Source organism: Oryx dammah, unplaced genomic scaffold, assembly GCF_014754425.2.
Source record: "Oryx dammah isolate SB20612 unplaced genomic scaffold, SCBI_Odam_1.1 HiC_scaffold_10, whole genome shotgun sequence".
Classification (NCBI taxonomy): domain Eukaryota; kingdom Metazoa; phylum Chordata; class Mammalia; order Artiodactyla; family Bovidae; genus Oryx; species Oryx dammah.
The window spans coordinates 61,078,835-61,093,515 of NW_024070194.1; the positions used below are offsets into that span (position 1 = coordinate 61,078,835).

General features: G+C 35.8%; 1 protein-coding gene across 1 annotated transcript in view; it reads left to right on the plus strand.

Annotated features, from left to right (window-relative positions):
* Positions 1-14,681, plus strand: part of NEBL (nebulette) — a 384,633-nt gene that overhangs the window by 249,655 nt on the left and 120,297 nt on the right. The gene's annotated exons all lie outside the window — the stretch shown is intronic.

A 14,681-nucleotide genomic window follows, 5' to 3' on the forward strand; every position in this document is an offset into this window, starting at 1 on the left:
ATGTGTGTAGGAACGGGCTTTATAAATATCCTGTACTTTGTCAGCTGCTCAATCATACCTGATTAGGTTCTGACCTGTAGTCAAAATACACAGGGTGCTTTTAAAAGTGGATTCCAGCTGTATGACTTCACAGGGTTGAATTCACACAATGTATCTAAATGGTGTGGCAGTGCAAAAATATGTACAAGGTCTTGGTCCTGATGATACTTTAAGCAAATACTGCATCCTTTTGAGCTTCAGTTTAGGGGTCCTGATAGTATTTACTTTCCAGAGAGTTGGTGAGTATGCCAGGCAATGAAACATGTTCAACATAGGTGCCTTCTGTTTCTTTTGACCAAAAAAAGCAAAACAAAACAACTGATTTGATCAAAGAATTTGTTGATAATAATGTTGTCATCTTTGAATGTTTTGTACCATGGTGATGATTAGTAGATAAGGTAAATTTGGTAATCAGATAATCATACAATCTCAGAACTAGAAAAGCTAGCCTATTTTTTACAGTTGAGAATATAAAGGACCAAGGATGTAAGTTGAGCCCCCCAGCCACCACACAGCAGGTGAATAGCAGAGTGAGGTTTTGAACCCAGATCTTGGGACTGCTCCTTCTGAGGCATATTTGCCACTCTATGTATTAGAACGCTTCCTTCCCAAATGATGCCTCTGTGAGTGCAGTTCATTCAGTGAGCAGTTAGTGGGCTTTGAATCTCTTTTGTCCTTAGTCATTCTTGCCTGGTCACTTGTAGTGTTTTTGCCAACTTAAAAAAAAAAGTAGAATAAATTCTGCTATCATTTTGGTGTGGAATATGATCTGAGGCATGTGTTCTTTTTTTTAGTATAACATAGACTGAGCGACTGAACTGAACTGAACTGAACTGAACTGAAACTTAAGCAGAGAAGCCCCATTACAACTTTTTTCATGAGTCAGTTTATGATCTGTATCAAATCATGGCCCAAATACAACCCTGGTCCTGTCTCTGAGATACAAATGTTATAAAAGCCTGTAATTTACTTTAAAAGATACATTTTTGATGATATTTTGAAAACTATTTAGTCCTTATAAACATTTGAATAATTAAACATAGTGTTGTTTTTCGGAGAAGGCAATGGCACCCCACTCCAGTACTCTTGCCTGGAAAATCCCATGGATGGAGGAGCCTGGTGGGCTGCAGTCCATGGGGTCACTAAGAGTCTGACACGACTGAGCAACTGCACTTTCACTTTTCACTTTCATGCATTGGAGAAGGAAATGGCAACCCACTCCAGTATTCTTGCCTGGAGAATCCCAGGGATGGGGGAGCCTGGTGGGCTGCCATCTGTGGGGTCGCACAGAGTCGGACACAACTGAAGCGACTTAGCAGCAGCAGCAGTGTTGTTTTTGGACAAGAAAAAGAAAATGCTGAACTTAAGATATAATAAAAAGATAAATTAAGTATAGAACTAGTTAAAGCATAATCTTCTTTACAGCAAAGTCTTGGCAGCTCCATCCCAGTAGATTCCATAATGCAGGTAATTTACCCCGTACAGGAATTTGCATTTTGAGTTGGCCACATTTAATTGGCAATCAGGTAGTCTCTAAAATAATCTTATAAAGTTTATTTAGATAAACTAAAGGTATTATAAAATTTATTATATTTAAAGCCCATACAGATGAATAAGAAATTATACAATCAAGCTATTTAATCATTAAATTAAAATATGTGGTTACCTTATTCATGACTATTTATACAAGGGAATAATATAAACACCATAAATAATTGTCAAAGGAAATAAAATATCCAGTGATTTTAAATCATAACATAAGAAACCGAGTACAACCTTGATCAAATGCACATATAGTAATATTTCTATAAGAAAAAATATTTCATAGGATTATGACAACAGTGATGTAGTATCAAAGCTTAATTAAAAATCTTGAAACAAGATGTTCTTGTAACTTTATTAAAGTATGTCAGCAAAATAACCTGCTTTTCAGCAAACTTTACACCTAAGTAAAATTTTGACATAAAAAATGAATCCTTCAAAGTGGGAATACTCTTTTTAAAGTTCACTTTTTTGGATAGTTTATAATAGAAAAGCTTAAGAGTAGCTACTTCATCCTTTAAAAATGTAGCTTTACAAGAAATGGCTAGAGAACATGTATTTGGAAAATTATCCATATTGATAAATGAAGTTCTTGTTTTCAGCTCAGAAGTGCATATAAGGCCAGTATTTCTTTTATACAATTATGGTTGCTCTTAAATTTGGGGATGAATTATTCCTAATATTCTAGTCTAAATCTAGAGAATTTTTTAGTTTTTTTTTTGTAAGTTATCTTCATCAGTTTTGTGTAAATCAGAAAACTCTTATCATAAAAGTCATTACTATCACACTATTTTCAATGACTACCTACTATATTCTTCTGAACTGTTAAGTATTAAATCGCATTAAAAGAAAATACACCAGATCTTTTTTGGGTGTCAAGGCTGCTATGCAGAAAGGGTGGGCTCTATTTGGATGCAATAAAATCTGCCTGTTAGATTGTTTTGCATTCTGCTTCCTTCATTTTGTATTGCTATATCTTATATGCATCTGAATCATCATTAAGAGGACCACAAACACAAACTTTATGATCTCAGTATATGATGATCAGAAGAGAAAAAGCACGGCTCAAATAAATTTTAAATCTTATTGTTTAGAATGATTTCAACATGCAGGTAAGGAACAGAATTGGAGAAGGCAATGGCAACCCACTCCAGTGTTCTTACCTGGAGAATCCCAGGGACGGCAGAGCCTAGTGGGCTGCCATCTATGGGGTCGCACAGAGTCGGACACGACTGAAGTAACTTAGCAGCAGCGGCAGCAGCAGCAGCAAGGAACAGAATAGCACTAGGGCATAATGGTTTATCTTGAAATGACTATTTTGAAATTTGGAAGGTTAGTCTCAGGTTGCCTGGCCGCCCGTGGTCCATTTACTCTAGGCTTTTGTTGTGGTTACTCATGGTGCTTCATGTGTGATGCTTGTAACAGCTCATCCCATTCAGCTGTGCTCTACCCTCCCTCCTTCCCACACTTCTTTCCTTCCATTCTTTCCCTGGGAGAGATGGTAGTTAAATATTTGCTGGATCACTATTGCTTATAAGTGTACCATTAATGAATGAAAAGTAGGAAAGCTTCTCAAATTAGGTTCCTGTCAAGTCAAGGATGCTCATCATGCTTTTTACTGTTACCTGCTTCTACTTTTGCTTTTAACTCAATTGTCTCCAAACCACAAGTACTCTTCTTTTCAAGAACCATCAGTAATGACCATCCTTCTGAAGGTGGAAATTGAAAAAGGAAATAGAAAATAATATTGCTAAAAGAAATCAGTTAGTAAGTGCTCTGTCATTGCTCTATGTTCTAACAGGTTTATACTCTCTGAGTAATAATGCAGATGTGGGTTTGAATCTCTTACTGTGAGATCTGAAGTGGTTCATTCTTCATCTCAGTGTCTCATCTGTGAAATGGACATTGGGAGGATTAAGTGGGATTCGATATGTAACGCAGTGCTTCGCTTATGGCTATTACCCTTTCATGTCCTATCCGAGTTCCTGGTAGGAACCAGTAGAGGGGGCTTCTAAGAGTTCCATTTTTATATGAAGTTCATTTTTCTCCAAAATTTTCAGCAGAGTTTATACGAGGGATACACAAATGAAACTTTAGGCTTTGGATAGTATTTTATGTAGCAGCATTTTTGATTCAAAGTGCTTCATGGCATTTTGATATTATTAAAGACTCAACAGTTTAAAAATATCCATTTTGCTGGCTCCATTAAGGAAAGAAGCTGGGTCCTCTGTGGAACAGAAATAAGAGATGTTGTGTTTCCCCTCATTGCTCCAGATCTTTTTTGTTGAGTATTTGAGAAATTCATGTTTTTAATATAAAGTCTAATTTCAGTAACATACTTAGGTTGTTTAAGTGATCTATCAGCTTCTTTACTGAAATCTCATGCTTCACTATGACACTGCTTTACAACATGGTTTAAAAAGAACTTACCTGGACAAGTTGATGAGCAAATTGGTGGCCTGAATTGCATGATGTGAGTTAAAAATGTGAGTTTAAAAAAAAGAGTCTTGATGGAGATATTTCACCATTTGGGCTTTTGTTATTTAGACAGAGAAAGAGAGAGTGAATATCTATTATTCATTCACATAATTATCTATTTATTCAATAATAAAGAGTGAATATTTATCCCCAAAACTGCTGGAACTTTTAAGTGTGTCATTCTCATTAATGAAACAAGATAGTATTTTGAAAATACACCTTTGGTGAAGTTAATTAAAAGATAATTTAAAGAGTTAATTCTTTATTTATAATAACAATGTAAACTTCTAATAAAATACATTCCCATGTAAAGAACTCTGATTTGGATAGTTCTGGAAACTAAAATAGATTGCAGTTTTTATTGCTTGCTTATTAGGATTCTGAAATTCTCATCTTAAGAAGTTTAATTTTAAATGTACTTTTTTTCACATCTAAGGTATAGATGTGGAGAAGGAAATGGAAACCCACTCCAGTATTGTTGCCTGGAGAATCCCATGGATAGAAGAGCCTGGTGGGCTACCGTCCATTGGGTCACAAAGAGCCAGACAGGACTGAGTGACTAAACAGCAAGGTATAGATGATCAAAAATGAAAAAAAATAGCTAGTGATTTCCAGTCTTATAGCATCATGGCACAGCTCTCTTGTCCACTTCGGAGCCACTATCCAGTAGGGCTCGTCTGAAGTGAGATGTGCTGAATTGAAACACACTGAATTTCAGAATATAAATAGGGTAAAATATCACAATACTTTTTATACTGATTATATGTTGAAAGATAAAATTCTGGGTACATCAAGTTATAGAAAATATGTCATTTGTCAATTTAATCTGCTTCTTTTGTGGCAACTAAAATACTTAAAATTACATATGTGGCTCCCATTACAATTCTGGACAGAGATACTCCAGAGAATGATTTTGGAAAGAGTTAAAACAACATAAATAGACTTTGCCTGGGAAAAGTCACTTTATGAGCAAATCAAAAGTAGGCCAAGCATGCTGGGGTTATGAAGAAAAATCTTGTGTACACAATTTAAGAAAAAAAAAGGTAGATGGAGAAAACCACTTGTAGATGTAACTAGTATACAAAATGATAAAAAGTTGATAGCTACAAAATTATTTGAACACTGATAAAAAGCTTTTAAAAGCATGCTGCATTTTAAAATGCAGTTTTATTGTTTAATAATTTAAGTATAGTTGATTTACAATATTGTTAGAAAATGCAGCTTTTTAAAATCCAACAAATTTATCATAGTATTAAAAAGATATATTTTAAATTGAATATACTAATGAATATTGATTTTCACATGTATATTCAGTATCTGAAATATACTGGAGATATATACAAAAGCTAGTACAGTGCATTATAAAGTATATAGATGCTCATTACATACATGTTGAGCAAATATGTAATTGAAATAGGAAGTGGTAGAGATTTTTGTTGATGTTATTCACCAACATTATCTGAGGATGTTAAAATAGTGCCAGACCCATAGAATGCACACAAGAAATATTTGTGAAATGAATGAAGTTGGACACACACACACACACATACTAAATCATAGAGAATATAAAGTCCTCAGAGAGAAATTAACACCAATATATGTTAAACTAGTTCTCACTAAAAGGTACCAGTTGTTTTAAACATCACTAACTTTATAGCAAGGAGATCCAACCAGTCCATTCTGAAGGAGATCAGCCCTGGGATTTCTTTGGAAGGAATGATGCTGAAGCTGAAGCTCCAGTACTTTGGCCACCTCATGCGAAGAGTTGACTCATTGGAAAAGACTCTGATGCTGGGAGGGATTGAGGGCAGGAGGAGAAGGGGACGACAGAGGATGAGATGGCTGGATGGCATCACTGACTCGATGGATGTGAATCTGAGTGAACTCTGGGAGTTGGTGATGGTCAGGGAGGCCTGGCGTGCTGCGATTCATGGGGTCACAAAGAGTCGGACACGACTGAGTGACTGAACTGAACTGAACTTTATAGCTGTCTTAATGATACATTTACTTTAATTATGGTCTTATTTTGATAGTGTCTTGTATTTTGAGTTACACATGAAGAAATCTCCATGAAAACAGTTGGAACAAAACTCAGGAGTTAGTGCTTCAAAAGTTACAAACTTGTAAGGGTCAGATGTGTTGTTTCCCTGGTCTTAACAAATAATGAAATCATGACTTCAGGATAGAAATACTTAGCCAGCTTAGGTACAGTAATTGGATGCTTAAGGTTCAAGTAGAAGTATCAATAACGCTTGTATAGTAAAAAGTAGAAAAAAAAGTGCATTTTAATGATAGAATTGTAATTATAGCAATGTAGAAGTGTGAAACTTATAAACAACATTTAACATAATTTCCATTTAATTGGAGGGATATATAATACAAATGTATTTCCATTGCGTATTTTTCTTCATTAGGTGCAATCGGGGATAATTTTTTCAGTATAAGTCTTCATAAAGTCCAGGTAAGAGGAATATTTCGGTTGGCCAGTGATAAAATGAAGGGGTAAAAATTAAATTCAAGGTACCTGAAGGTGTAAAGTAGGTGTAAAGATGTTTCTGCAATTAGTTGACCAGGAAATGTGTTATTTTAAAAGTTTGTGACTCAGACCTGCTTACGATCACGGTGTTAGGTAAGTGATTCCCACGCACATACTACATGGAGTTCTCCCTGATGCCCTCATCTCTCCCCATTTTGTGCTCCAGTGACACTGAAATCTTGGTTCCTCCAACTTTATCTCTGGGTCTCTGCAAATGTTCTTTGGATGTCTTCCATATACCCCATTTCTTTGCCTAATTCTGGCTTAAGTATTCTCTCTAGGGGGAGATCTGCCCATTATTTGGTTTCTGCTAGATCTTCTTGCTCTGAGCTCATGTAACTCCCTACTTGCGTTTTAGAGACATTGTTATACTTTCTCCAAAAAGAGCTGAATTGTTTCACATATGTTTACACAAGTTATTGTTCCATTGACTGTTTTCAATATGGCTTCAACTCCAAAGCCTTTCCCTTTTTCCTTGACTATAAAGACTTTCTCATTATTTCCACGTTTTAATATATGATTCTTCCCGTCTGGAAACATGACAGAAACAGCTTTTCTCCATAAATGACTAGGAAGTTATTTACTGTGTTTTCATAAAATCCATAAATCACGTAAGCAGGACATGCTATGAATTAATTGGGAGGACATCTACCTCTGAAGGGTTAAAGAATTGCCAACACTGATCAAGCCCACACTCTGGCTCTTGATATGGTGTTGACAGCCAAGCAAAGAGCTTCTTCAATAAATCCACTCTCATATTCAAGTTTTTCCAGATGTGAGAAGTAATTAAGTCTTTGCATTTATTGAAGCCTTGTATGCTTTTCAAGAGGAAACTGGCAGCTGTGATGAATTAACTCTGCTTGAGTGCATGTGTGTGTTATGTGTGTGTGTTTTGCGTGTGAATGTACATATATACAAGCATACATGTGGCATTTGCCAATAGTCAAATGAGATCAGACCTTTTTAAAAAAGCAAAACAAAACAAAAAGCTAATTTTCTTTTACACCAAAAAATTTTACAGCTATAGCTCACAATTTAGAGAATATGGCTTTATCTGATATGACTTTATTAATTTTTGCTTTTACTCTATGTCAAAGGGAAGAAATAAAATTATTTGCATCTGTTAAAGGGTTTTCTTAAGGAAAGGTGAAACCATGATTCTCATAAAACATAAAATGAACACATTTCAAAGATTTTAACTCATTAATTGAGGACACCAGAAAGATATTACAATAGGTTGAAAGGTGAATTTGAAGACCCAAACATAAATGAGTAATGGGGAATGATGAATTGAGTTTACAGATAGCTATAAAAGGATCTATCAAGAAGCCAATAATCAATTACTCTTCCCCAGGACACAATTCATTTGCATTTGTATGGCTAAAACATCATTAGCATTGTTATCAGTTTTCAATAATTTATGGTGTGGGTAAGTAGTTTAAAAATAGTGAAAGGCCAGATTAACCAGAAGGTAATGCTAGATAAGATAAGATGTAATTTTTTTTTTCCCACTAATTTCAGAGTCTTTCACATTTTTCCCTGACACCTCTCACACAAAACTCTAGGAAAGGCATACTTTTTCAGAATAGTCAAGATGTTGTTTTTCGTGCTTGACACTTTGGTTCTGATTACAAGCTACACAGAAGCCATTCAAACCTTGGGCTTCTCTTGGTGGAAAGGATTTCAGAAGTGCTTATGGTTTTGGCTTTGTTGTTATTAAATTGGAACAAATAACTCAAGTAAGTAGCAAATTGAACCAAAGTCTTCTTTCAGTTCACTGGGTACTTACGGTAATGTAGACTCTGAATAAGAGGACTCTTTTTTTTTTCCCCTCTTGTCAATATACTTAGAGGAATAGATATTTAAAATTTTGGCATTCCAACCATCCCCAACCTGCAAATTGTTGTGCCAAAGATTATTTGTGGTTTCTTGTTCTTCTCTTCCTCCAACACAAGTGTAGATGTGTGGCTTTCGTTTGTGAGTAGGATCTATATTTGTAAAAAAAGGAAGTTCAATACAGAAAAGCTATTAAATCTTTTTTTTTAAATTAAATCTTATTTTAGCAGAGTTCCCTGTGGTATCCAGTAGGTCCTTATTGGTTATCTATTTTAAACATAGAAGTGTGCACATGTCAATCTCAATTATGTGGCAGCATGGATAGGACGTGGCCGAGTCGCTCTGCTGTGCACCTGAAACCATCACAGCATTGTTTATCAGCTGTGTTACTGTTGTTGCTGTTTAGTCGCTAAGTCATGTCCGACTCTTTGTGACCCCATGGACTGTAGCCCACCAGGCTCCTCTGTCCATGGATTTTCCAGGCAAGAATACTGGAGTGGATTGTCATTTCCTCCTCTAAGGCATCTTCCCAATTCAGGGATTGAACATGCGCCTCCTGCATTGGCAGAAGGATTCTTTACCACTGAGCCACCAGAGAAGCCCCATTAATCAGTTATACTCCATTATAAAATAAAGGTTTTTAAAAAATCTTATTTTAATGGCAAAATTGGTAATGGTGACAATTATTCAGTTGCTTCACATCCTTTAGATTTCTCATTAACAAACAGTAATGAAATCGCCATTAAAAAGGAGAGGATAGACTTAATGAGTGTTAACTGTAAAAACAGATTGGGCTAATAATAAGCAGGACTCTTCTCGTTTATAAAGAAGACAAATTGCCCTGGAGAGCTTATATTTCTTGTTTTAAGAAACGATTTCTCCCCCTCATCTATAAGTAAATTTCTCTTTTAGATAGATTCTAAACAGTGAAGAAATGCATAAGGCAAAAGTAAAATAATCAGGGATTCAACTGAGAAGCAAGAACCTTCTGGGGATAGTCATTAAAAAACAAAAAAAAGGCAAAATGAGTACTTGAAAAGACTGCCAAGGCAGACAAGCTTCTCTCTCATTTACCATGTAGGGGGAATATGTTATAAGAAGATATGTTGAATTAATTTTTAAACTGGAAATATTCAGTTTATCTCTAAATATCCCTCAACACAGAGCTGAATCTCAATCTATTTCAGTTGTTTATTATGGAATTTCATTTGCAAGTCAGTCATCACCATGTTAGGGAAGAACCACATGTTCCATCACTGCAGAGAACAGAAAGGAAAAAAAAGTGAAATAAACATGAAACACTTCTGAAAATTCAAGAGATTCTTATTGTATGTGACCTTAAGAACAAGAAGACAGTCAGACACTGCATGACTTCTGATGATGGTGTGACTTGCTTCCTTGGCCAGGATCTGTGTCTCCAGAGACCTGAATTACCCCTGGGACCTGTCAGTTGTTATAGAAATAGATTTGCTTATACATAAACATCAAACTATAAAAATATGGAAGACTTCTGTACTACAAATACACAAGTTAGTTCTTGTCTTTGGGTTGTTATGCTGCATGAAGACTTCCTGGCCTTTAAAAATATATTGAAGGTTTAGAATTTACTCTTTCAAATGAGATGATCTTTCGATATCAAGTTCTTTCCCTGGAACTGTGTACCTTTATTCGATAGTTGAAAACTCTTGTGTTTGTAAGGGGCTTTACTATTTTTAGGTACTTTCCTTTTATTAACTTTGGGCAATTCAGCTTTTCTGCTTCATGATGGAGACTTTGAGCCAGAGAGGGATTAAATAATTTTCCCTAGAGGATGTGGGAGAGCCGGACCTGGACCTCAGGGGGTGTTTGGCAGTAGATAATGTGATCCCATCCTTGGTATCACCCTCAATCAGGGCATGGGTAGAGCAGGAAAGTAAAAGGTAGATGACAGAAATGAAATGTTCGGTAAGTAAAAGGGCTTAACAGCTATACAGATATTCCCTTTTGGCTCAGCCTAAGGTGAAAATATGTATTAAAATATAGCATTTAACATGGTTAAAAAAAAAAAGAAAATTGGGGAATTTTGAAACATGATAGCTATCCATGAAGAACACTTCCTTCATATCCCCAAAGTCCCATTTTGGAGCAACTAAGAGACCTTTACTGTGATGAAGTTCAGGGCTTAAAATGTTTAACAGAAAATTTTACATGAATTCTATATTATACCTACAAGTAAATGGAAAAAAATGCATTCAATCAAAAGTAGTAATGTATCTAGCTTGCCAAACATTCCATTAAGGAGTTCCTACAGCAAGTCTTAAATGATTTTTTAAAAAAATTTCCCACCTCATTTTAGCACAAATTAAATTTTACTCACCATTACACATCTAACATCAAATTCAGTGCCTGGAATAACCACATTTCTTTGAATGAATGAACATAGGGCTCTAGTTAAATTTTGGTCCTAATGCTCCTCTAGGTAACTTTGTGAATAAGACAAATATTTAATTTCTGTTGACATCAATTTTGTTCTGTATGAAAGAAAGGGCTTTAGCAGGATAGACTTCTTAATGACTCCTATAGTTTTAAAATTCTGGTTTTAAAACCTTACATAGAAAATTTGTGTTCATGTTGTATATGGCATTTGTTTTTGATTTCCAAACTTTTGTGCATAATCTCAACAGATTATTTTCTTCCAGCACAGTGGAGAGACAATAAGAATTTGTTGGATGATGGAAAATGAGAAAATAGCAACCACTGAAGTCTGACCAAGGTAACTCACCATAGAGAGGAGGTGTCACCATGAGCTTTGCAAGTACTGTCACCTCAAACATTAGCCAGGCAATGCATCTTAGGCAGCTTTGACAAGATTTTCTTCCTATGCTTCTAGAAATTTGCAAGAAAAGATTATAAAAAAAATATGCTTTTCCTATTTCCAAATAAAGATAATGTAATATAGTTTCTATCAGTTCAGTTCAGTTCAGTAGCTCAGTCGTGTCCGACTCTTTGCGACCCCATGAATCGCAGCACGCCAGGCCTCCCTGTCCATCACCAACTCCCGGAGTTCACTCAGACTCATGTGCATCGAGTCCGTGATGCCATCCAGCCATCTCATCCTCCATCGTCCCCTTCTCCTCTTGCCCCCAATCCCTCCCAGCATCAGAGTCTTTCCAATGAGTCAACTCTTCGCATGAGGTGGCTAAAGTACTGGAGCTTCAGCTTCAGCATCATTCCTTCCAAAGAAATCCCAGGGTTGATTTCCTTCAGAATGGACTGGTTGGATCTCCTTGCAGTCCAAGGGACTCTCAAGAGTCTTCTCCAACACCACAGTTCAAAAGCATCAATTCTTCGGCGCTCAGCCTTCTTCACAGTCCAACTCTCACATCCATACATGACCACAGGAAAAACCATAGCCTTGACTAGACGGACCTTGCTGGCAAAGTAATGTCTCTGCTTTTGAATATGCTATCTAGGTTGGTCATAACGTTTCTTCCAAGGAGTAAGCGTCTTTTAATTTCATGGCTGCAGTCACCATCTGCAGTGATTTTGGAACCAAAAAAAAATAAAGTCTGACACTGTTTCTACTGTTTCCCCATCTATTTCCCATGGAGTGATGGGACCAGATGCCATGATCTTCATTTTCTGAATGTTGAGCTTTAAGCCAACTTTTTCACTCTCCTCTTTCACTTTCATCAAGAGGCTTTTTAGTTCTTCTTCACTTTCTGCCATAAGGGTGGTGTCATCTGCATACCTGAGGTTATTGATATTTCTCCCAGCAATCTTGATTCCAGCTTGTGTTTCTTCCAGTCCAGCGTTTCTCATGATGTACCCTGCATACAAGTTAAATAAGCAGGGTGATAATATACAGCCTTGACGTACTCCTTTTCCTATTTGTAACCAGTCTGTTGTTCCATGTCCAGTTCTAACTGTTGCTTCCTGACCTGCATACAGATTTCTCAAGAGGCAGGTTAGATGGTCTGGTATTCCCATCTCTTTCAGAATTTTCCACAGTTTATTGTGATCCACACAGTCAAAGGCTTTGGTGTAGTCAATAAAGCAGAAATAGATGTTTTTATGGAACTCTCTTGCTTTTTCCATGATCCAGCAGATGTTGGCAATTTGATCTCTGGTTCCTCTGCCTTTTCTAAAACCAGCTTGAACATCAGGGAGTTCATGGTTCACGTATGGCTGAAGCCTGGCTTGGAGAATTTTGAGCATTACTTTACTAGCGTGTGAGATGAGTGCAATTGTGCAGTAGTTTGAGCATTTTTTGGCATTGCCTTTCTTTGGAATTGGAATGAAAACTGACCTTTTCCAGTCCTGTGGCCACTGCTGAGTTTTCCAAATTTGCTGGCATATTGAGTGCAGCACTTTCACAGTGTCATCTTTCAGGATTTGAAATAGCTCAACTTGAATTCCATCACCTCCACTAGCTTTGTTCGTAGTGATGCTTTCTAAGGCCCACTTGACTTCATATTCCAAGATTTCTATAGAATACTGTAATAGTCTTTTGGCAGAGGCTTGAGGGAAACAAGTAGAGTCCACACATTCTTCTCTTTTATGGAACAAATATAACACACAGAGAATTTCCTCATAGAATTCTCTACACTGGCATGACATGACTATGATTTTATTTTTATTTATTTGTTTATATTTTCTTGACCACACCATACAGCATTTGGGATCTTAGTTCCCTAACCAGGGATTGAACCCTCACCCTGTATATTGGAAGCATGGAGTCTTAACCACTAGACCACCGGGGAAGTCCCCATTACTATGATTTTAAAGTTACAGTTTCCAGTTTCAGAACCCTTGGGGCATTTCTTTTTGTCATTTTGCTGGTACGCAGGTTATATAATGCCACTAAGTTTGCATTAAAAGTCATTTCATAAAACGATCAACTCTTAATAGAACACAACCATTTTTTCAGAATAAAACAATGTTTCCCTAAGTAATATTTCACAGAAGAATGTTAGTTTTCTGCAATATCAAATGTCAATAAAAGAACAGATAGGTAGGTAGGTATGTAAGTAGGTAGTAGATAAGTTAGATTAGATGAATAGGCTTTCGTTTTGGGGAATTGCTGGGTTAAGCAAACTTAAATAGTTTTCTTGGTTGTGGGTCTTCTAAGGTGTGGTGTGGGAGCTTCTAATGTGTCATTATGCCTTGTGGATCTCTAAGTGGCAGGGGTATAGATTAGTATACAGGTTCCCCCAGACATGTTTGTTAAAGAAACCCCCTTTTCCCCTTCAGAGTATTCTGCAGAATTTTAGCCTCATACAACACAATTTGAGACATCTATACATGATGATTGTATAGAATTTTTTTCTTTTCAGAATTTTTAGGCAAGGCCAAGGCAATTTACAAAATTTAAAACTAAATATGATACACAACATTGTAAAGCAATTATACTCCAAAAATGGGAAAAAAACAACAACTAGATATGCTATTAAGAAAAAACATAATTATACTTTTCTGCTTGGAATGTATGTTTTGATTAAAGTTATGTTTTATATCATTTGTTTCATTATTCACCATAAGGTACTTTTATTATGTCCCACAGTGATATGCTACGGCTTTATAAATATTAATTTATCCTAGGATTTAAAAAAACAAATTGATAAATTGAGCTGTATAGTCTTAGAACTACCCCAGTTGACATTAAAGGGTTTGTTTTGAGAAGTACATTTTAAATTATATAACTGGTGATACATACTGCGTTGTAAATATTGTTATAGTTTATTCTTTTAAATCTTTCCAAGCATGTATTACATATTGAGAAATATACAGATATCTAGTGAAACCTGTAAAAATTGACCCTATGGGCAGAATTGAAAGAGGGTACTTATTATTTTTTGAAATAATGATGTTTCTAGAATTCTTAAATAATATATCAGCCTATGTTAACTATAGCTTCTCATGTTTAATGATGTTTACAATTAAAATAATACAATAGCAATGTATGATTAACAGCCATAATTAACTCAGAATAGATTCTTCGAAGTGGTTCAAAGGGCTTTCCATGATAAATTACTAGCCTTTAATCAGCTAATATAAAGTATTTTTTTAGACTGAAAAACTATATATATGTCTCATAAAATTTTTAATTTAACTTAATGAAATGAGTTTAATGATCCAGATTCACCATACCAACTCTGGGGTATGTCTGACATTCCAGTGAAAGCTTTATTTAGATGGAGTTGAGGAATCTTTGAGATAGTAGGCTTTCCACTGTGTTATCTTGAGTGTTATAGCTGAGTGGTTTTCCCAG